General features: G+C 37.5%; 1 pseudogene; it reads left to right on the top strand.

Moving 5' to 3' along the window:
- The first annotated feature begins 472 nt into the window (after nt 1-472).
- Nucleotides 473-1,135, top strand: LOC121452563 (annotated as a pseudogene).
- The last annotated feature ends 23,718 nt before the right edge of the window (nt 1,136-24,853 follow it).

Below are 24,853 nucleotides of genomic sequence, written 5' to 3'. Positions count from 1 at the left end.
GTTTTTACATGATGTTTCCTGAGACTTATTTAGAGGAGCTGGTTTGTAGGTGGGGCTAGAAACTACTTGTTCCCTCCATTTTGCTCAGTTATAGTTCTCAGAGTGGTCTCTGTCTGTTGCAAATAGAAATTTCTTTGTAAGACTTACACTTATCTGGGGGAAACGGATAAATATTTACAGTGCAGTTAGAAATGATGTTTGTTTATTAGTATAGTGGGAGTAGTAGACACTTATCAAACATCTATGTGCAGAATTATTGGCTAGGTTTCTATTACCAAGCATTACTTTCCTCTTGCTAAGTGGACCTTAAAAGATTTCATTTTACCCCAATCAGGATACCCAAGATCAACAAAACAATCTAACCACAAATACTGAGAAGGGCCTTGAAAAATGGAAAATGAATGAAAAGCTGGTCCAGTCACTCTGGAAATCAGTGTGCAGGATCCTTAAAAAAACCCCATCTACTGTGAGAATGAAGACCGTTCTCAGCAATCAGATGGTCGACATTCGAGAAAATGTGGACATCACTCTGAATGGGCGCACAGTCTTTGTGAAGGGCCCCAGAGGAACCCTCTGGAGGGACTTCAATCACATCAACGTAGAGCTGAGCCTTCTTGGGAAGAAGAAGAAGAAGAAGAAGAAGAAGAGGAGGACGAGGGGGAGGGGAAGGAGGAGGGGGGGAGGGGGAGGAGGGGGAGGAGGAGGCAGCGGCGGTGGCTCCGGGTTGACAAATGGTGGGGCAACAGGAAGGAACTGGCCACCGTCAGAACCATCTGCAGCCACGTTCAAAACAGGATCAAGGGTGGTTATGCTGGGCTTCCGCTACAAGATGAGGTCCCTGTATGCTCACTTCCCCATCAACGTCGTTATTCAGGAGAATGGGTCTTTGGTTGAAATACGAAATTTCTTGAGTGAAAAATACATCCGCAGGGTTCGGATGAGGACAGGAGTTGCTTGTTCTGTCTCCCAAGCCCAGAAGGATGAATTAATCCTTGAAGGAAATGATACTGCACTTGTTTCAAACTCGGCGGCTCTGATACAGCAGGCCACAACAGTTAAGAACAAGGATATCAGGAAGTTTTTGGATGATATCTATGTGTCTGAAAAGGGAACAGTGCAGCAGGCTGATGAGTAGACCTAAGTTACCAGTTCCAGAAACAAGATCCTGAATTTTAATATGATTTGGGGTGTCTTTTGGGACAATAAAAGACTTGTATTGAAAAAAAAAAACTAAAAGGAAATCTACTTTATGATCCACATACCCTCTCCATAAAATATGCACAAATGACTCCTACTATATGGATAGTTGCTAAGCAATGTTCATTTATACTCTATTCACAGTAACTAGGAGATAAGAACAGAATAAATGTCATACTAGTGAAAATGGATAATAAAAATTATCTGTATATCTTATGGAATACTATTCAGATGTAAAAAAAAGTAAAATCATAACATTTTCAGGCAAAAAGATGAAAGTAGAAAAGACTATATTGAGTTAGGTTATCTAGTTCCAAAAGTACAGACATTGCAAGCATACTTTCATTGGTCATCCCTGACTCTAAAGCTTCAGCTGTGACCACATAACCTGGAATAATGATAGAATCCAGGAAAATCAAAAAGGATCATTGTGGTGGGTGGGGCGAGGGCAAAAAAAAAAAAAGAACAAAATAGCAAGACAGAAGTGCTCTGAAGGGGCAATGGGAAAAATGGGTATCTGACTCGAAGTTAGGGAGATATAGAAGGAAGAAAGGGTAAGATGACAGTAAAGACATTGACAATGTCATACGGAGTCATATAGTCAAATAGATAATAATCTATTTACCTAAAGTTACACATAATACGTATAGGTCTGTCTGTTTACAGATACAAATATAATATATATCATATACACTCATAATTTAAGTGAGTTTTTCCAACCTGAGCTTGGACTGCCCCCTTCAAGTAGCATAGACTATCTAACAGAAATCCTAGTACTGAGCATAAGAGGCCCCTTACAATTTGTTGATCAGAGGAGTCTAAGAGATATTCCAGAAATTATGGGATACCATTACCTTCATGTTGCCTCCTAGAAGTTAAAGGTAAGACCTTACTTCAGAATATAGTATGCAGTATCAACAGGACCTGGGAGATCCAAGCTGGATCTAACTTGAAAACTTCCTTCCTGAGGACTAGGTTTCATGGTACCAGAAAGTACCATGAAAGATTCAAGGGCAGGAAGCAACTAACAATCATATCCATTTATAATGACTATTAACTACAAAAGTTATCTGCATGAAATGATAACCTTAAGGGTCTCATAATGACACTCATATTTTGGCAGTAACAAATAGCTCTCTGATGGGATTAAGACCCAGTCAATAAGAGGGAAACAATGTTGGGTACTGGAAGCTTCACCACAAGGAGATTTTTGCTAAAGTCATTTGCCCTTTGAAACACATACTACTCTTACTACATTGACAGATATCCTGTAAGAGGTTTATTACCTCCAAAACGACTTTGATTTTTAAATAAAAATAATTATCAAATGCTGTACTATTGTTCAGTAACTGCTACCTTTATTATAGTTCTCCCTTCTAGAAACTTCTAATAGTAAGCTGAACAATCATGATCATTAATAATTAATTAAATACTTTGGTGGATGTCTTAAAAATTACTTAACTATTAGAAATTAGTTAAATATTCAGCAAATTCTGACCTTTAAAAATCTTGTAATTCCTAAATTTTTGAAAATAAACACACGCTGTTAATTGGTGGATCTCAAAACATTGAAAAAGATACCTGACATATAACAAAGGATTCAGTTTAAATGAAAAGTTTGTGTTTTAAGGATTGAGTACTGAAAATTGTTGCTAGGTTTACTTTTACGTATCTTAGATACAACTAAACAGAAATGAAGTAGATATATAAAATGGTCTAACAGCAGTGGGTAATTAACAGGACAGGATAATTATTGCCCCTTATGGCCATGGAAGTGTGCATAAATAGAGTGGACTTCAGAGATAGAGGTGAGAAGGATATTTTTAAAATTAGATAATTTTAATCTTACATTTTGTCTTTAAAATAAAAAAAAATATTTGTATCATATATATCAATGGAACACAGTAGATATTCTTTCATGAGTTTCAATCCTCATGTTTTGTCATCTCTAGGGCCATGTCATAGAGATTGCTGTCATCAGTAACAATATTTAATAGTCCCAGTTTCTCTGTGGATCCTTTGAGCAAGTAATTTTTCTACTCTGAATGGTTTGCTTTGGGTGTATCTTAGTTCCTTTATTTTTTGAAAAAAGAAATCACTTTCTTCTAACTAACCCATTAAAGGTAATCCCTTAGTTTGAAAAACTCATTCAAACAATTGTCCAGTGTACTACTCTGTATTTCTTGGGAATTTCTATATAGTTAGAATGACCATGCTGAAACAATGGAGCTTCACTTTGAAGTTTTATGTCTTCACTATCAATTGCATCTTTATTCTTGTACTTACCACAAAAATATAAAAGATAATATATGACTCAGTTGAAACAAAAAAAGTATTACTACTAAGTATTTCATGCATGGCTCCCAAAACATGTGAACAAAAGAATTTTGGAAATATATCAGAAGATATCAAGCAGATAACCTAGTGTTGTAGGAAGGTGCTTGTTTGTTCCCAGCTGCTCAGCCCTGAAATAACCACAAGAAACTGTATTAATTAAATCACTGCTCTGCTCTAGCTTCTAATTGACTATCTTTTACATCTTAATTTAACCAATTTCTATTAATCTGTGTATCACCATGTGCCTGTGGTTTACCTGCCAGGTTTTCTGGCATCTCTCTCTGGCAGGGCTACATGGCTTCTCTTTGACTCTGCCTTCTTTCTCTAAGCATTTAGTTTAGTTTTCCCAGCTTCACTCTGTTCTGCCCTGTTATAAGCTCAAAGCAGTTTCTTTAGCCAATGAAAGCAACACATACACAGAAGGACTTACCACACCACCCTTGGTCTGACACTGTGTTCTAGGAGAACATAGAAGATACCATAGGTCAAAGAACCAGTCACATCAGACTGTCCCCACTCTAGATTTCCAGAGAAACAGAGGTTGTAATCCAGACTTTTGAGTGGCTATGGGTATCTATTCCTGTGCTCACATTAATGATTTGGCAGAGTGGCTCACAGATCTCATAGAACACTTGTGTTAATTGATTTAATAATAAACACCACACTAAAGTGTAAAGATGAAAAGAAAGAGAAGCAAAAAGGGAGAGTTTAGAGCTTTCGTACTCCCTAAGTCCATACTCGTGCCAAGCTCTACAAATATCCTTCACAGACTTGGCTAAAATAATGTCATTAAGGCCTTGTTATTTAAGGTTGTCTAAAATCTTTACTATGCAGGCTTGATTATTTATGGCATTGACCACTGCTAATCAACTCAATCTTCTGATTCCTATCCTTCCTGAGGTTGAGGGAAACGGTGCTAAAAGCTCCTAACCTTTCAACACATAGTAGGTTATCCTGGCAACCCATATGTATCACTTCCTCTGCAAGCTCCCCAGGAGCCGACCAGAAGTTAATTGTCCATGACTCATGAAATTCTGAAGTATTTAGAAGATGTGTCAGGATCTAAACTCATACCTAATACTAGGATGAAATACTCTCCTTGTGCTGCTGTCTTCAAATACCAAGAGGTGACTAAATCTCTGGTGCAAGGAAAAATACCATATATTGTAATAGAATCTTCTAGCATGCCCACCATCAGAAAATTATAAGAGCTTCAAGAAGTGTGTGCCAGGGACAGTGGAAAAAAGTAATGTACACACATTTTTATTATTTCACTGTGTCCATAAAGGCTAGGGAGATGAATGCATGAAATATGTTTAGGACACTGTGAATAGCTTGGCCTGACTTCAAGAAAAAAAATGAAGAAAATGAAAGGCTGAGGCTTTACTAATGATTTGGGACCAGTTCTAAGCAGTGAGGATGAGTTTATTCTGGATTGGATGGATTGAGAATAGTGGAATGATTTGATTAACATGTTGGAAAAAAATCTCAATCTCAGAAGTCAGCAAAGTTTTCATCTAAATGAAAAAAGAAAAATTATCCTCTGGGATGAAAGAATTTATAATATATTTTTTTTAAATGAGAGGCCAATTACTACTTGGTGGAACTCATTATCTGCTTCAGGAAATTAAGGTCAACAGAATCTGACTTTTTGAGACAGGTCTGGCATCGGCTTCATAACTCCTTTGATGATGATTCGCAGTTCTGAGCTTTGTGTGAAACACCAGAAATTGGCTGTATTAGTCTATAATTATACCTTACATTTTAATGACAAAGAATGTTGTTTTAGCCTGTGTTCTGATTTTGGTCAAAAACTAAATGAAGAAAAATGCTAAAGAATTGGATCCTCAATCATGTCTTGATATGGAATGGACATGTCATTGATTTTTTAAATGATTGGTCAAATAAAAGTGTTTATTTTAGCTATGTTAAGCTAGGAAGTCAAAAGAAAAATAGTAATTAAGCATAATTTCCCTGGATTATAATAAAACTAATGACTTTTTCATACTCTACACCAGGAGTGTTATATACACCAATGACTTTCTTTCATAATATTACTGGAAATTGCATTTGCAGTCTGAGACTGACAAAATGATAAATACCAGATTTGATATGGTAAAAATCACTTTTTGCTTATATATGGGTAAAATCTTAAAAACAAGCTTCAATGTTGATACTTTGGAATTCTGCAAAAGTTAAAAAAAATATGGAAAATTAGTCTTTTCCTCAGGGCAGCTTGATAGTGATTTTAACCTGTGAAGCATTCATTTCTAAGTATTAGGCTAAAATGAAATTGAGCCGGAATTGAAATCGATCTGAATGAAGGAATGTGTCATGTTGTCTTTCCTCCACATGTTCAGACTTCTTAGAAAACATCCTTACATAGACCAGAATAGAAGTTCAAATTCCAAAACACATAGGATGGATTTTTTTAATAATGTAAATATTATCACCAAAATTTAACATTGAAAAACAAATCAATTTTAAGTGATTTCTATGCAGTAGCATATGGATATATAAATTCAGAGCGACGTTTAGACAGAAGTGGTAATAAGCTTGCATGGAAAAAGATTTCAACAATCTGTCTCACTCCTGGTAAGACAGATAAGTGGTTTGTCTTAATTTTGAAAGCAACAATTATTATTTTTTTCAATTGAATATTACAACTAACAATTGTGCTCTGACAAATGAGCCTTGTTATTCTCACATAAAACTTTATTTAATAATAATTTAAAAATTATTATCCAGACTGTATAAGTGGCTCAATAGGTAACAATGTTTAATGAGGACGCATGTAGAATTCAAATCCCTAGCACCTGTGTAAAAAGCCATGTATGTTCTTTTGATTACCAATTTCTTGAGTTTTTTTCTATATTTTAAAGATCAGACCTCTGTCTCATGTGGTATTAATGAAGATCTTTTCCCATTCTGTAGGCTGTTGTTTTGTCTTATTGACCGTGTCTTTTGCTTTAAAGAAGCTTTTCAGTTTCAGGAGTTCCAATAAAAAATGAAGTACAGACCTAAACAGAGAACTCTCAACAGAGGAATCTAAAATGACTGAAAGTCACTTAAGAAATGCTCAACATCCTTAGTCATCAGAGAAATGCAAATGAAAACAACTCTGAGATTCCATCTTACACAGACTGATGACAACTTATGTTGCAGAGGTTTGGGGGTAAAAGGAAAACTCCTGCATTACTGGTGAGAGTGCAATCTGGTACAGCCTCTTTGGATATCTGTATGGTGATTTCTCAGAATATTAGGAAACAATCTTCCTCAAGACCCAATAATACCACTTTTGGGTATATATCCAAAGGGTGCTCAATCATGTGACAAGGACATGTTCATAGCAGCATTGTTTGTTATACCCAAACCTGGAAAAGACCTGAAGAATGGCTTAAAAAAATGTGGTACATTTACACAATGAAGTACTACACAGCAGAAAAAAAATAATGACAACTTGAAATTTGCAGGCAAATGGATGGAGCTAGAAAACAACATCTTGAGTGAGGCAACCCAGACCTAGAAAGACAATTATCACATGTACTCACTCATAAGTGTTTTTAAGCATAATGCAAAGAAAACCAGCCTACAAATCACAACCCCAGAGAACCTAGATAACAATGAGGACCCTAAGAGAGACAAACATGGATATAATCTACATGGGAAATAGAAAAAGACAAGATCTCTTGAGTAAATTGTGGGCGTGGGGACAATGGGAGGAGGTTGAAGAAGAGGGGAGAGGCAGGGAGTGGAGCAGAGAAAAATATAGAGTTCAATAAAATCAATAAAAATAATAAAAGAAAAACAACAACAAAAGACAAGACACTGTGCATCACAGGAAAAAAAAACCCAGGTATGGCTTCTGGCACACCTGTAGCTTAAGCAGGTAAAAGATGAGGGCTGCTGTAACTGCTGGCTTTCAAACAAGCATCCCATTCAACCAGAGACATCCACTCAAGAGAATAAGGCAAAAAGTGGTAGATCAGAACACCAATTTTACATGTGTACCTCCGACACTTGTCAATATTATACCTATAGTATGTGATTTTTTTTCAAAACCATACTATTAAGAGAGAAAAATATATTATTTTCAACATTAATAATTATTCAACACTAATACCATATATGAAAAAAAACGGAGACTCAAGCAAATTTATTCTCTCACGACACTAACCTAATAAGCTGTACAGATCTCCTCTACAACAAATAAAATTCAATTTTTAAGGTTATCTGTATTGTTTTGTGTGGCATCCGCTCTATGAATATGCTAGTTTAATTTCTTGTTGCTATGAGAAAATGACTGACAAAAGATCTTTTTTTTAAACATTTATTTATTTATTATGTATACAATATTTTATCTGTATGTATGTCTGCAGACCAGAAGAGGGCACCAGACCTCATTACAGATGGTTGGGAGCCACCATGTGGTTGCTGGGAATTGAACTCAGGACCTTTGGAAGAGCAGGCAATGCTCTTAACCACTGAGCCATCTCTCCAGCCCTTGACAAAAGATCTTTAAAGAAGAAAATATTTATTTCTGCTCGCAGATTAAGGATACTGCCCTATCAAGGCAGGGAATCTGTGACTAAGGGTATGAGAAAGCTGGATCCATGGCTGCTGGAGCCAGGAAGCAGAGAACATTGAATGCCAGTTCTCAGCCTGCTTTCCTTCTATTCCATATATTCCGGCTATGCTTACATGTAAGTTAGCTCTTCTTGCCTCAATTAACACAATGTAGAAGTCCCTCACAGTCCCGTCCAGTAGTTTGTCTTCTAAGTGACTCCAAAATACACCAAAATGGGTCAATATTTGTCATCCATTGTTCCTCGGCACACCATCTGTGGTATGCTTTCCTTCAAATCAAAACAAACAAATAGAACAAAAGAACCTCATTGCAGTCCCATTGAAGACATGTTGCCTCAGAATTCCCAGTTCTAAGAAGCTAGGATTATGTTGATTTTCTAAAGTTCTGAAAATGCTGACAGTGTGCTGCCTTTCTGTTTGCAGAATACTAGGGTACCTGGAATCATTATACCTATTTTTTTTTTCTGGTAAGAGAAAAAATGAAGGGCTTGGGAGTTGGCTCAGAGGTTAAGAGCACTGACTGCTCTTCCAAAGGTCCTGAGTTAAATTCCCAGCAACCACATGGTGGCTCACAACCATCTGTAATGAGATCTGGTGCCCTCCTCTGGCCTGCAGGCATAACACTGTAAACATAATAAATAAATAAATAAATAAATCTAAAAAAAGACAAAAACAAAAAACAAAAAAAAATATGAAAATTACAATTTTGTCTAAAGTCATATGGCCAGTAGGGGAAAAAAAAACAGGTTTTTAACACAGTGTGTTCACTTCCACAATCACTAAGTTGCTTCAATTCAAAGGAAATCAGTACACATTGCTCAATATCATAATCCCTCAAATTCCTTAAATTAAAAAAGCATTAATAGCCGGGCGGTGGTGGGGCATGCCTTTAATCCCAGCCCTTGGGAGGCAGAGGCAGGCGGATCTCTGTGAGTTCGAGAACAGCCTGGTCTACAAGAGCTAGTTCCAGGACAGGCTCCAAAACCACAGAGAAACCCTGTCTCAAAAAACAAAAAAAAAAAAAAAAAAAAAAAAGCATTAATATTGTCAACCTTCTGAATTTCAAAAGTTTTATTCACAAAAGGATATATATTCAAGCATTATGAAAATTAATAAACTCATTTGAGTTATGACACATTGCATTATTTTATCTCTGGATATTCTACTTCCAAAGCCTATGCTACATATTTTTTTCTAGCTCTACTGGGAAAACCGTAATTGACTCAGATCAAAGATTGTCTTGCAAAATTAGGGAATAAGATTCTGTGCTTTTTTTAAAGGCTATTGATTGTTTACCAGTAAAATGTTATCTCATTTATTTTACCTTGTACGGTACAAAGTCGAGGCACTTGATTTTTTATGGCATGGAGGTTAGTGAAATAGTGCAAAGCTAACTTTGAGCTTGGGTCAAATAAAGCCTCTTTGCAATCAGGCAGTATAAATTTCAGTTGTCCTGTTAGAGCCATTAAGAGAAAGGATGTGATTCAAGGTTATAAAGTTAAGTATTGTTTCCCATCATCCTCAAAATGCACATTGCATCTTTTTGCCAAATGAAGAAAAGCCACAGTCCAGGAACATTCAGTGTTACACCATTATCTACATGGTTTCCCCAATTTGTGGTCAGGGATCACTCAGCTACTTACCATAAACTCCAAGGTGCGCTAGCCAGTGGTGGTTGGTAAGACACTGATGAATAAGAGTAAACTAAACAAAGACTATATAGCCAAACCACCCAAAAAATTAGGAATGGTTTTTGATTTTCCTCATAGATTCTAGATTTTAAAACTCCTTAAAGAATGCAAGTTAGAGTGCTTACAATTCTGCTTTATATTCATGTCAGGACTCCAAAGTCTAGAAGTATGGGTATCTATTGACTGTCTGGAAGAAGATGCTATATGAGTGGTTTATGATCCAAACTTTGTTAGAATGCTGTATATGCATCATTTGCATCAGTGAGAGGTTATATTTTTGTGTTTGGGACCCCTCTTTATCTGGACATATACAAACTCTGGGAAGTTCTCAAGATGCCTATCTACCTATAATGGCCAACACTAATTGGCAAATGGATAGGACCTAGAAAACAATCTTCATGTTACCTCGGTGTGGAATGATCTAAATTAAGTTACTTTATGTGCTATCGTGTGGGATATTATCCTGGTTGTGTGCTTTGATGTAGAAAGATTCATCTTAATTGAAGATAGTACCGATACTTATGCAGGTCTTGGACTGTAAAAATAGAGATGGCTAGCTGAGAACTAGCATGTATCATCTCTGCATGCTTTCTGATTGTGGGTAAGATATGGAAAACTACTTCAGGATACTGTTGCCTTGATTTCTTTGTCATGATGTAACCAAAATCAATCTCTTCTCCTTTAAGATCCTTTTTTTTTTAAAAAAAAAATTATCTCAGTAACAAGTAAATAAAGCAAGATACTACCCAGTGATGTAGTAATAAGAGCGGCGGGGCTGCGTCCCCAGCACCCTGGTCGCCTGGCTAGTTTATGCTCTGAAATAACAACACACAAACTGTATTATTTTAAACACTGCTTGGCCCATTTCTATCTAGTTTCTTCTAGGCTAATTCTTGCACCTGGACTAGCCCATTTCTAATTATCTGTGTAGCCCACGAGGTGGCTTACCAGGGAGATTCTAGCCTACATCCATCCTGGGTCGGAGCTTCATCGCGTGTGCCTCAGAGAGCAGAGCTATCCCCGCGTCAGCCCAGGAGAGGGGAGCATGGCGTCTCTGCTCCAGAGAGCAGAGCTGTCGAGTCTGAGCTCACTTCCTCTTCCTCCCAGCATTCTGTTCTGTTTACTCCTCCCACCTATGTTTTAACCAATCAGAGCCAAGCAGTTTCTTTATTGCTTAACCAATGAAATCAACAGATTGATATATGACACTCCCACATCACAGTGAAAAGTATCTTCTCTCGTCTTATTTATCTTATATCCCATGGAGACAATCTAGATGGTTACATCACAGTGTCATGTATTATACTAATTATTTCATTGGAATCTTTTTTCAATTTATTTGTTTCTCTCCCTCCTATGTGTGTGGGCACGTGTGTGTGCACGCATGTGTGTGTGCTCCTGTGCTTGTATGTCATGTCACAGATGTGACACTTGGAGTACTGCCTACAGAGCTTGGTTCTCTCCTTCCATCATGTTGTCCCAGAGATCAAACTCAGATCTCTCAAATATGGCAAGTACTTTTACCCACTAAGCCATCTCTCAGGGCCTCATCCAGTTATTATAAATAATTCTGTAAGAAAAGGAAATAATTCTGGAAAATGTGATGCTAGGAAGCTGAGGCTGCCTGTGTGTGTTTACTAAATAAGCATAACCCTCCTTAAATTTACCCCCTAAAATAGATCAACAACTAATACAGAACTAATGTAAGGAAAATTCTTCCTGCTGCAAAGGCTGACTCTATGGAGAAGTACCTATTTCCTATCACAACAGTGTCGACATCTAGTACAACCTAAAGATATTAAGTCCATCTTGTCATGTCTTGAGTACAGAAAACTAGGGGCTGGTGAAGAAACTCTTCACCTAATTGTTCTCCATCAGTGACACGAAAGGAACAGATCTGTGCTGTGAAAGAATTTCCATCTGCACAGTGAAGAAAGAAGTGGATATCCCCAGCCTATGGAAAGGAATCTGAGGAACTGCTGAGCACATTTGTCCAACACTGAAGCACATTCTCCTCTTTGACTTATCTGTCCATGTCTTGAAGAAAAAGATGCCTCAACACCAAAACAAGGACCACAAAGCTAATGCCTGACTCCACGGTTTGGACGGTTGCCATTTAACTCTTTAATCCATGCACAGTGTTAGATGTGTGCATTTGGGGCATCAATTACTTGTCATTTCCAGGTGCAGCCCTAATGATTAGAAGTTCCAACATTAATAAGAATGACCCCAGCTTTTGAAAAACTCTCACCACTTAAGAAGAGAGAACTGTAAACATATCAGCAAAATAGAAATGCCACCATAGATTATGTTCAAAGCACAACATGAGCATAAAGGAAATGTGGTTTAAAGGGAGGTCAGAGGTACCTTCATATAATGATGAAGAATGATGCTTTCAGCTCTTTAATTAAAAATTCCAAAAGGACACACTCATGAGACACAGTGACTTATGTGCTTCCTAAGAAGATGGTAAAGGATAATGTCAAAGCCCATTGTTAGAAAACTGTTCAAGTTGCTCATTCATACAAATGTATGACAAGAATTTCTTGCAATTTAATATCAGGAAAACATTTCTTCTATAGAGTTCAAACCTTTAAAATGTACTTTAGGTAAATATGGTTTTAGAATTTTGAAATAACATTCTTCCTAGTGCAGCTAAAATTTACATAAAATCTCTTTTAATGCCACAAATTTCAGCATGACTGCAGTTGTGGTCACTTACACATATGGAACGTGAGCCTGCTTTCTGAACTATTAAGGGAATTGTTGTGGATGTCCTGAGCCCAAGCGCAAACTGCTCAGGTGTTCTTGCAGTGGGAAACAACTCGACAGAGACAGAATCAAGTGGGATAAAAAAGCATTCACGTGACCAACACAGAAATCTAAGTCAGTGTGTCACCAAAGATATTGAGACAGGAGGGTGTGGGAGAGGGAGACACTGGCCGCAGAAGAAAGAAGACTGCAAAAAGACACTGTGGCATCCAAGGGAAAACTAGAAATTCACATGGGTCAAATGGACTAGATTGAACCATTACATAAACTGTTTGCATTGTTTAGATGAAAGCAGTGGAACAAAAAGAAATGGTCCCAGTGGAGGTCGCGGCCTTAACAAAAGTCAAAGGGGTGGGAAAATGTGTCTGACCAGTTATTTGAGCATGTGAAATAGAAAGATCCTCAGGGCTTCCAGTTCTGATACCATTGTGGAGACACAGTCCATTATCCCTTCCAAGCAAGCCACATATCTGATCTCCTGTGTTCTACCTAGGAAGCTCTGGGGAAAAGTGCATTGATTGCTTTCACACTCAACCTTCCTAGTTCTTAATTCCCAGAAAGTTCTGTTTTCTTCCCTTGCTGGGCTTCTGAACTAATTTTTAAAAGACACGAAGTTGTAAAATCGTGAGCTGAAGAAAATGCAAATCGTGGGCATCAAGAGTGGGGAAAGTGAGGTTTTACTAGAAAGTGTTTCCTCAGTTTGTTGCAGTGAATGGTGAGATAAAAAAAGAAAGAAGGAAGGAAGAAAAGAAAGAAACAGAAAGGGACTTAAAACTCCTGACAGCTATCCAGGAGTAGATATTTTCTGCTAACTAAATGTGTACTTAAAGTTACACTTAAAAATGAGTCAGTTGTACCATGTGTCCCTTTACAAATTGATGAAATATTAATTTCTGAGACATTAGAAGATTTGAACTAAAAGGTACACAAATTAAACTGGTACATATAACAACTCTTTGGCTTGAAATACCTTGTCCTGGCATACAGAAAATTCTAATTTTTAGTACATCAACCACGTGTAGTAATCAAATGATCCATTAGTGGCTGCTTGTTTTTGTAAGTTTCATTTGGTACTTTAGGTGCTCATTTAAATATATGCTTCTAGCTGGTTTCATACTTGTTTTTATTTATTGGAAATAGATTCTTATCTCATACAACACATCCTGACCATAGTTACCCTCTATCCGGTCCTGCCAGCTCCACATTAGGACCCCTCTCTTCCAATCCACTCCCCTTCTGTTTTTCTCTTCAGAAAAAAAAGCATACCTCCAAGAGACAACAGCCAAACAGGACAAAGCAAGACACAATAAAACAAGGCAAAAGGCCCTCATACTGAGGCAATACAACCTAATAGGAGGAAAAGAGTCCCAACATCAGGCAAAAGAATGAGAATCACCCACGCTCCCACTGTAAGGAAGCCAGACATTATGCAGAGAGAGTCTAAGTTGGAGGTCTCCATTGGGTCCTTCCCCTTGGAAATCAGAGAGAACCCCTTGGACTCAGAGAGGATAGAGAACATGAGGGAAACATGGCCCACTGAATCCGCTAAGCAGGATGCCTATGGGCTCACAGAGTCTGAAGCAGCAAGCACTTGGCCCGCATGGGTACATGGGTATGCACCAGGTCATCTGCATATATGCTTTTACTGTTTTTTTTTATTTTTATAGCAGAGTACTAATGTACTCACAAGTGTGAAAAGCATACAACCCTGTGGAACATTTGATGATGCCTATCCTAGATGCCTATCGTTATTGAGAATGCTACCCAGAGTTTGGGGGAAGAATCAGCATTTTATATTCTATATGATTTGTGAGGTAGTTAATCAAAGATCTCTTCTACCATTTCACCTATTCTCTTCTACATAAAAATGGTACCATTTTTCCTGAACACAAAGCATTCTCTGCTCTATCCACCTTTCCTTTGGTTTTCTTCTCTGATTTGTCTATAATTTTTCCTTCTCCCACTTTACAAAATCTTCTTTCATAACCATTCCCTGTTCCATGAAGTCTTCAGTGTTAATCCTCTCAGGTAGAATTCATCGTTACATTCTAAAGAGGGCCTCAGCACTGCCACAATGCTAAATTTGCTCCTATCGCATTGTGTTGTGTACCAGCTTTGATGACTGTGCATCTTCTCCTTCAAGACAGAAATTCCGTCTTCCTTATCTCTCCCATGTCATGTATGGTGAATAACATTTAGCACATACATTATAGCATTGTGCTAATGCCAACTGAGGAATTAAGGCAATTTTTATAGGTCTCCTTTGAAAGACACTTACAACTTCTTAGAACCTGCTTGTGAGTGTATTATTTTAGCAGAGAACTAGGACCTGATTAAATGAGACAAAGAACAAATAAATGATGAGACAGAAGGGAAAGGATAACAAACATCTGGATAATGGGACTCCTCCAAAGGGCAGAGTCCTTGGAAACATGACAAAGCATTCCCACTTGGGTTTGAGAGGCCAATTCTGTGACCTCAGTGCCTGTCCTCCAATCTCAGCCCACTCAACACATTCACATCCTGCTTCCTTCAGTATCCCAGCTGAGATTAGGGACTTCCTTTCTACCCTGTCCAAATCCTAAACACCATCCTTAATGCCCACTAAAAAGGGCTTCTTTCTCTTGCTTCTTTTTTTATGCTGTCTGCCCGTCAATACAAGCTCAATGTAGAACTCCTCTTATACTGTTGTGTCTTACTTAGACTACTATTTGCTTGTGTCTTCTACTTAATTTTATTCTTTGACAATCTTCTACCTATCTTACAGCACTTCACATGATTTCTCTTTATGCTTTCCTCTCTTTTCCTTTCTCACTCTTGCTCTCTTCCCATAATCCCCAACTACAGCAATCTCTCCTTTTTTCACCCAGAGATCCTCAGTGAGGGACAGGCCTTGTGAACCCCTCCACTATGGCTTTACAGCTACTGTGAGTTCATTTAACAATAATTTCATAACCAGGAAATCTTGTTTTGCGACATTCCTCTTCATATTTTGGCTCTTTAAAATCTTTCTGTGCCTTCTTCCAGGATGTTCTGTAAAACCTGGATGGGAGGATATAGACATTCCAATTAGAATCCAGAACACTTTATCAGTTATTTTGTACATTTGACCAACAGTGAGTCTCTGTGTTGACAGCTACCAATGCAAAAAGAAGATGCTCTGATAAAGTCTGAGAGCAGCACTAATTTAATGTATGAAGCTTAGTATTTAAATTAATATTATTATTATTATCTCTGCTTGTGTTGTGAACACAATTGTGGCAGAAAGTCCCATGCACTATGAACACAAGTAAAGATCAGAGGGCACTTTCATGGAGTTGATTCTCTCTGTCACTATATAACCTCTAGATCTTCAGGGAGGAGGCTATTCCATTTCTCTTTCCTGCCCAACACTGACAGCAAAATTTAAGGCACAAAGTATATTTATATTTATGTATGTTTCAGTTCTCAACTTGTAGCTCTTTTTAGGTTTCTGTTAAAGTGTGTTTCATTTTCTAAGTCAAGTTCTTTGAGTTCCTGTGTAATGATTAATCTTTTCTGCATTCAGGTATTCCCTCCTAGGAAAGTAGGGAGCTGAACCCTTAAGCCTCCCTCTTTCCACTTGTTCCCCATTATTTATATTGAAGGTAATTTGGTCTTAATTCTTCTTAGTTTTGGGTAAATGTTTTAGTCAGTGTTTCTGAGAAATAGAGAGCCAAAAGGACACATGCACATGGACTGCTTTCTCGCTCCAAAGTGTCTGTCATATAAAATCAGTAGTTAGGTGATGATGATCTACTTAATGTTTATCTCCTGAGCCTGACTACTGTGGATTCCTTTATGCCTCTTCAGGGGCCAGTGCGCCTGCCGTTCCTCCCGAAAGAGTCTGCCAATTAAGCAGTATTCTGCTAACTAGTGCTTAGGGCCTGAAACTCCCAGCAAGTTTTCTAAGTGTGGCTTTAACAGGTGCATGCCCTCCAGTCTAATCAGATTGAATTTTTGCCTTCATGGATGCCTGATTCTACAACACAGGAATAAAATCAGACAGTTCTTTTTAAATTTTTATTCAAGGAAATGTTACAGGCACTGACTCATTCTTTGGCTGCCAGGTCTTATGCTAATCCTGTCTAGAAAACCACTCTCTCTACTTGTCTTCAGCCACCTGTAGAGGAGCAACCTTTACTTAAATTATTTTCTTCTTTTCCAAGTAGCCATCTCTGTCTGTGTGCTCAGGGTGAGCACACTATTTTTCTAGCCTATAGGCCATGTCTCAAGGCATGCAACAAAAGGTAATTTTAAGTACGAATGCATGCACATGCATATTTGGTTAAGGATTTAGCATACCTTGGGTAGGACCACTAGAGCAATTATTTGATAGAGCTAGTTTTACAGTTTCTATGATCTTTCTTTTAAATAAACATTTTTCCCATTTATTTTACATCCTGATCACAGTTTTCCCTTACACCTCTCCTCCCATTCCACTGATCTCCCCTCTAACCCTTAACCCTTATTGACTCCTCCTCTTTCTCTCTACAGAAAGGGGCAGGCCTCCCATGATAGTCAATAAAGTCTGGCAAATCAAGTTGGGGAGGGACCAAGCTCCTCCCCCTGCATCAAGGTAATAGGATTAAAAAAAAAAAGACAGTTCAAGTTCCAGGGACAAGTCCTTCCTAGGCCCACTCCTAGGAGCCCCACAAATAGGCTAATCTAAATAAGAAGATGAATAACTGAACACCAGGGCCTGTGAACACATAATAGTTGGTGACTGTGTCTTCAATCAATGCTGAAAAGATAAACTCCCTAAACATTAAGATTTTACCAAGAAAACTGAGGGAATGAAAGAGGAGAAGAGAAACCTAGAGGAAAGGAGAAGGAAAGGATGAGAAGGAAGAAAAATAATAAGGAGAGATAGGGGAGGTGGAAGAAAAGGAAAAAGGAGAGAGGAAGGGAAGCAGAAAGAGAAAGAGAAAGAGAAAGAGGGAGGGAGAGAGGGAGAGAGAGAGAGAGAGAGAGAGAGAGAGACCAATCTTAATACCAAATGCCCTAACCATAACCATAACCTGAACCCGAACCCAAACCATAATCCTTACCCTAACCCTTAACCCTAACCACTAACTCTAATACTAACCCTAATCCTAACCATAATTTAACCCTAACCCTAACATTAAACCTAATCTTTTTGCATTTAGGTTTTTTCTCCCAGGAAATATGGGAGGATTTTGTGTTAGCAGTGTCCCTCGGATGGAATGCAGCAAGCCATAGACATCTAAAAAAGTTAACTGATTCTCCTGTTCCGATTGGTTGGGTGTCTTTTTGGACACTTTAAAGTGATGTTTAAATAGTGATGTAAATAGTTCATATTAACAAAAATGGATATGAGACAATGAAAAGGAAACCATCTTGACACAAATATCAAGTCATTGACCAAGTGGCTGTGTTCTGATTAAGGGAAACTATTAATCCATATGTAATTTTTCTTAACATCTTGAGATTTCAAATATTTTCTTGAAAATATGCCAGAAATTGTAACAAATGCTCATGACAAAATTTGATGATTTTTGTCAATTATAGCCACAAAAGCAATTATTGGATAAACAGTTAGGCATATATAATATGATTTGTTTTCATAATTGCTGTTGTTTATTTTTCTATATCCATATGTTCATGTATTTTGGGTTCTTAAAACAGAAACATAAAAATAGTGATAAAGTAATTTTCCAATAAAGTCATTTCATCAGTGTATATATGTGTCTCATTTAACTGTAAAGAGAATGTTTAATCTTCTACTAGACTCTCAGCTTACTGAAATTTCCAAAACATTAGGGAATCACAAGTGAAGGTAGTTTTTGAACAGTCATTTCTTTAAATATAAAATATCAATGGCCTTAGTCAGAACTCAATTATGGAAGAATTTGTCTCCAAAAATTCGTTGTCAGTAAACAACAATTAGTCACAGATCTTGGAAAAGAATCTACAGTCACCACTTTACTAAACCTGAACAATCCCTACCCATAATCTAAATATTAGTGTGGTTTTGAAACTTCGTCAAGGAAACTTTTTTTGGCAACAAATGGAGATTATTTCAGAAAATCACAGCAAAACAAAATGCAGAGTTGTGGAGCCCAGACACAGTGAATATATCTACATCTACAACACAGCCTCCACACCTAAGGCTCAAAGACCATTGCTGAAAATAGGGATGGGATCGTCTGAACCAGAGGAGCAAAGAGTTTTCTGGAACACTGTATCTCCTGGGAATTTTTTTTTTAATTTATTTATTTATTAAAGATTTCTGTCTCTTCCCCGCCACCACCTCCCATTTCCCTCCCCCTCCCCCAATCAAGTCCCCATCCCTCCTCAGCCCGAAGAGCAATCAGGGTTCCCTGCCCTGTGGGAAGTCCAAGGAACCCCCACCTCCATCCAGGTCCAGTAAGGTGAGCATCCAAACTGCCTAGGCTTCTACAAAGCCAGTACGTGTATCTCCTGGGAATTTTAAAAGCTATACCCATAAAGTTTCACCAACATGGCTGCCTAAAAATGAGCATAACACAGACAACAAGAGATAAGTAAAATAGGATGAAAGAAAGCTTCGAAGGCCTCAATTATATACAAAAAATATGGCAACTAAGGGATCCTCGGAGTAGGAAAAACCATTCTCTCCATGGAAGAAGAGGCAGAATTGCTTGTCTAATATTAATTTCTTATCTAATGCCAAGTGCCCTCTCTTCACTCTTCAGTTACTGGTTCTCTTTAACCCAAAAACCATTTATTCACAAAAGACAATAGAGTGCAAAAAAGTAACACATTCTACTCCTTTGAACACTGTTCGCTAGAGGCAATTGACATACGATAAAAATAAATTAATCTTTGAGTTTAAATCATAAACAATGATCTCATGATGCCCCTCTCCCCACAGAAAAAGTGAGATAATTTTCTTCTTGAGAGCGGCCTGATAAAATAGAGAGCAAGTGCAATGTAGAATTTGGTTCTTGAGTTCTCAATCCAGAGCTCTAATGAAGAACTGACGAGTAGACAAGATGTACTTAAATGAAGAGTATGTGTTTAAGTACTAATTAGTTACTCTATTTTAGCTGTGTTACAACTGTGACTGAAGGCAAGGCAATTTAAATGATATTTTAGCCTTTACTTCCAGAAAGATAAGAGTCCATCACGGCAGTAAGGCATAGCTGCAATGTATGGTGACCGAAGCAGGAAAACTTGAGATCACAACATCGACTTCAAATATGAAACAGAGGGCAAATTAGACATCTAGGCAGACTGTGAATTCACAGAGCTGTGTCCCTGTGGCAGATTTCATTTGGAGGCTGTACCTCCAAAAGTACGCTCCAAATAGTTGAAATATGTGTGTCTCTGGGGGACACTTCTCTTTGCAACTCCTGCAGGTACATTTACAGATGCATAAACATGCCTCCCTACAGGTCATATACTTACTTACTTACTTATATTTCTAGAGATTGGACTGAAGCAAAAGTGATTCCAAAGTTCACAGGTGACCACAGGTACTGAGTTAGTTGGCTACATGAGTGAGAAAAAGAAAGTAGTTTTCAAAGCTTTGCCGAGAAGACACAAATCATCCATCACACTTTACTATACCCCGCTTGTGTATTCAAACAGGGAATGCCATTTCTATACTTAATGCCTTTTCTAACAGAGACACCATAGAAACCATGCCATGCAATTTCTGGTGATTAAGAATAGCACAAACAATTTCCAAAAAGTTGATAACAATGTGACTGAAATCCCTAATCTCCCCCAGACACATCTTTTTCTCGCAGTCTATTATGGCATTGATATTTGTCCAAATTATTTCATCTGACACTGAAGTTGCCTTTAATTGTTTTATTTTTCCTTTTTGGATTATCAAAGTTAGTCGAGCCTCTTTATGATATTTATCTTATTTGCACTTTGTTTGGATGTGAAATGACAGCCTATTAATTTGTGTGGAATATTGCTGCCTGTTCACAATATGGAAGGTTTAATTTGATGTTTACTTCTTCCAGTGCCTGGCAGTGCACAGGTGATCATGCACATGATTCTAATCGCTTTGTATAAGCCACAGCTGAATTAGCATTCCACATCGCCATATCATTTTTTTATGCAGTTTATCCTTTTTCAATCACTTTGCATTTCACCTTGTTAGCTCGGACAGAGGCAAAGTGGAAATGCTGAAAGCCATTGTATAAATGTCACAAGGAGTCATCTATATTTCAGCTGCAGGCAACAAGATTCAATTGCTTTTGTGGATAATGTGGCTACTCGTTTTAAAGACCTTAATTAGGACCAAGGTTGCTTTTTTTATCTGAGATGTTTTAGTATGAGGATAATGTTCATTTTTAGAAAGGGGGGAGTCATTTACATTTCATCAGTCTAAACAAGTCCTTTAGACAATTTGTTTAGAAATTCCTCTAATTAAAGACTGCCCTCCAGGTAATGTGATGATCACATCTACCAGCAGGCATAAATTAAGGACATTATGCAATTAGTACTAAGACCAAAAATGGAAGTAACAGCTGGGTGGCTGGAAGCGAAAGAAATAAACAGTTCCTATGTGGCACCTTAATATTAAGGAGCAGGTTTCCTGGTAGAATGTGCTGTGGTGGCAATTCCTTTAGCTCAGCTATGGGGATATTTTCTGTTTCCCTCTGAGTGTATGTCAGAAAATTAAACTTGAATATATTTAAAATATTTGTTGTAGATAAGATTGTTCCCCTGTAATTTGGAAATGACTCTTGGTTACTGTTCATTTGAAGCTTTTTGAATGACATCCAAACTCGTTTAACTCTCAAACCAGAAAAGTCAGAAGATCAACAGCTATTCAAATTGCAACCAAGAGGATGATAGACACATAATTCTCTACCTGAATCTAAGTTTGAAAATTAGTTGAATTTTTTACATGTCTGTCTTATAAGATTTCCCTATATGCGAGGTTATATTAATTTCATTTTACCCTCTTAGCTTTCATCATTTTCTGCCTTATTAATGAGGCTTTTTAGTTTCAGCTCAAATATCTGCTTTAAGACATTTTAAAACGTGCTTTCTTAATTTTATAATGGCCTTCTGTGATTCCAGTATACAACCTAACCCAACACATCACAGCACTTATTCATGCTCTGTGTAAATAAGAGGCAAACGAATGTTCCAGAGGCCTTTTTGAGAACACATGACACAGAGGGCATTGGTTATAAAATGTCAATCCCAACAATATCATGGTGTTTTGTTGATCAGCTCAGATATGAAGGAAAGTATAGAAACAGGGGCAAGTGAATGTCCTCATGCTAACAAAATGCAGCTCTCTCCACCTAATAAAATTGGCCCCGACTTACATGGAATTGAAAGAAACACAATAGGTTTGAAAGAAACTCAGAGGATTGTTTAGGAAAACAGATACTAATAGGACTGTGTAGATCACTCAATCAGTAAAGTACTTTCTGGGTCCCATGAGGGCCCAAGTTTGCTCCCCAGAACCACAGTAAAAGACAGATGTTCTGGCCTCTGCTTGTACTCCCAGCAATGGGAAGGGGGACAGGTGAATTATTTGTCTTTATTGGTTGAGTAGCATGTCTAACATATTCAGTGAGCTCCAGACCCCCATGAGAAACCCTGTCTCCAAAAACCTAAGGTAGACAGTTCCCTAAGGAACAACATTAGATGTTGACCTCTGACCTCCAGAAACATGTAACTGTGCAAAGGCATGTATGTGCACCTGCATATCCGTATATATCCACAAAACAGGTTGAATATATGCACATATATGCAAAAGAATGCTCATAACTAATCTCTCTGAAAAGTAGAATATACATTACTGATGCCTTCTTCCTAAAATATTTTAGTACTTAATATTACTGTCTTAAAGGACAGAAATTTGAATTGACTTTCTGTTGGTAGGGACTCAGTTAAGAAACATTTTATCATGGTGTCAACTACTCTGATCTTGCACTCATGGAACATCGATTCACATAAGCAAGAATTCCAGCAAATTACCACAAAGAAGAATAGCTTTTGTGAGACATTAGAATAAAACCACTGAATCAAAGTACACAAGTCAAATGTTCATTAGAACTTCTGTCACAGGAAGTGAATGTAGGAACCCTCATTTTCAGGCTCTCTGTTCTCAGCCTCCTTCCAAGTGAGGGGGTCAATGATGCACTCTAGTTTTTCAACAGCTAAAGTTGATATTTGTCATGGAGTCTGCTCTGTGCTTGGTAGGTACTTTAACAGAAGTCCGGCCAAGCATCTATTAGTTAGAAGACAAAAATAAATCTTTCTATAACCAGCTATCCTATATGTGGTGGCTTAAATGATAATGTCCCCCATAGACTCCAATATTTTAATACTCAGTCCTCAGTTCCTGGGACTGTTTGGGAAGGCTCACAAAAAGTATACCTAGGGAAAGTTTATTTTGTGTTTTCTTTTTTATTCCTATTTGTGATTCAAATGTAAGCTCTCAATGACTGCTTTTGTTTCTATGTTTTTACTCTATCATGAACTATACTGCTCTGAAACTGTACACCCAAATAATCCTTTTTTCTATAAGTTACCTTGGCCATGGTGTTTTGTCATAGCAATAGAAAAGTATCAAATATACTACTGGATGGAAAATGACTCACACTTGAGAAACAATGCGCTGGGCATAACTGTTATAGTCCAGAATATTTTGAAACTCAAGTTTCTCTGAGACAGAGCACTTGTGCTACAAACCTGAGAACCTGTCTTGGTTCACAGCAGGGACTAAATCCTTTAATAAAGGGTAAATGTTCACCTGCAGACCGGCTAGTCACTAACATGTTTGAAAGGACTTTAGTTTCATTGAGATTCAAAGTCTCACTTTAATAGGACGCCTTGATTTGCAAATAGATTACTTTACTAGACTAAGCCTTAATCTTTGACAGACTTAGTCTACTTTCATCTACTTCACAGAATTCTTTTGTTTTACCTTCCTGAAGAAAGTCACCAATTAAAATGAAATGACCATATCTAGGGGAATTTGAAAATTCCTTAAAGTAAATCTAAATCACTATGTATTTTGATATAAAATGTGTAACATCCATTTTATCATTGTGATTTAGAATGTGTATGAATTCAAGAGACATTACCATTGAACTATATATAGTATTTAGCATGAGGTCTGCAGCCCTCTACACCTCTGATTCATCACTGGTTAATGAAAAGAGCAAAACAGAGAAAAGACTGCAAACTTTTGGGTGTTGATGACATTACTAGCTGGAGAGGATAGATAAACACTTGCTATTTGGCTGATAGCTCCTTCTCTTTCATTAGATCATCTTTTGATCTTTGGCTTATGGCCTTGTCAAACGTGGACTTTTTGAACCTCTACTGAGGTGGCATTTGTGTAATTTTGATAATCAGCATCTGTGAAGGAAAGGAAAGAGAGGTGAGTTTTGTTTTGGTTTTATAATTTGTTTTGCTGCAAGTCTTTATGGTTTTGTGTTCACTGTGTGTAGTGGTTGCTCTGAGTTTTGGTTTGTTTTTTATTTTTAGTGGAGTCTATCATGGACTCCATCTAGTTCTTTCACTGAAAACTAGTATTGAAAAGATGCTTAGTACAGGAATTAAATGATTCAGAAAGATAACTTGCTTAATGTAAGAATTTCTTTGCCCTCCACAGTAATCCCATAAATCTAAATCACTTTCTCTATTAGATTTCCTGTCATAGTTCACTTGTGCTGGTACAACAAAATACCAAGACCAGGAAATTCGTGTAACATAAAAGTTTATTTCTTCTAGTTCTGAAGTCTGAAAACACTTGTGATAGGGTGTTGCTGTTGTCTGGTGATGGCTGCCCTCTGTCTCTGTGATGTCAATCTGTCGTCTTGAGAAAAGTCTTGATTTTACATCACAGAGGGCAGCAAGGCATACAAGCAAGAGATCCAAACAATGGATGATGTCTCTTTGAGAAAGGAGTTAATTAACTAGGAACTCCTCACAAATACATTCATATTCTCTGGATTTCCATATATGTCACTATACTACTCAGTTCTTACCTTTCCTTAAGTCAGTCAAGACTTAATTTTCTGGCAAAAGTGGAAGCAACACAGTATGAATATATTACTGCGGGTTTTCCATGTTAGTTAGATCACTATACCAACATCTTCGGTTATCACCCAGTCTGCCTTCTTCACATCATTGGAAAATTAGAGAAAAGTAAGCAGCATCTACAGTTATGACCAAAATGTATTCACAAATGTTCTCCATCCATTATCAACTAAAGTTATTAGCAGTAGGTATTTTTTTACTAACTCCAGTTATTC

Source organism: Microtus oregoni, unplaced genomic scaffold (genome assembly GCF_018167655.1).
Source record: "Microtus oregoni isolate MIOR12 unplaced genomic scaffold, Mior012 000009F_ref0000495, whole genome shotgun sequence".
In the NCBI taxonomy this organism is placed as follows: Eukaryota; Metazoa; Chordata; class Mammalia; order Rodentia; family Cricetidae; genus Microtus; species Microtus oregoni.
Note: the sequence above shows the minus strand (reverse complement) of the source record. Positions and strands in the feature narration are given on the sequence as shown.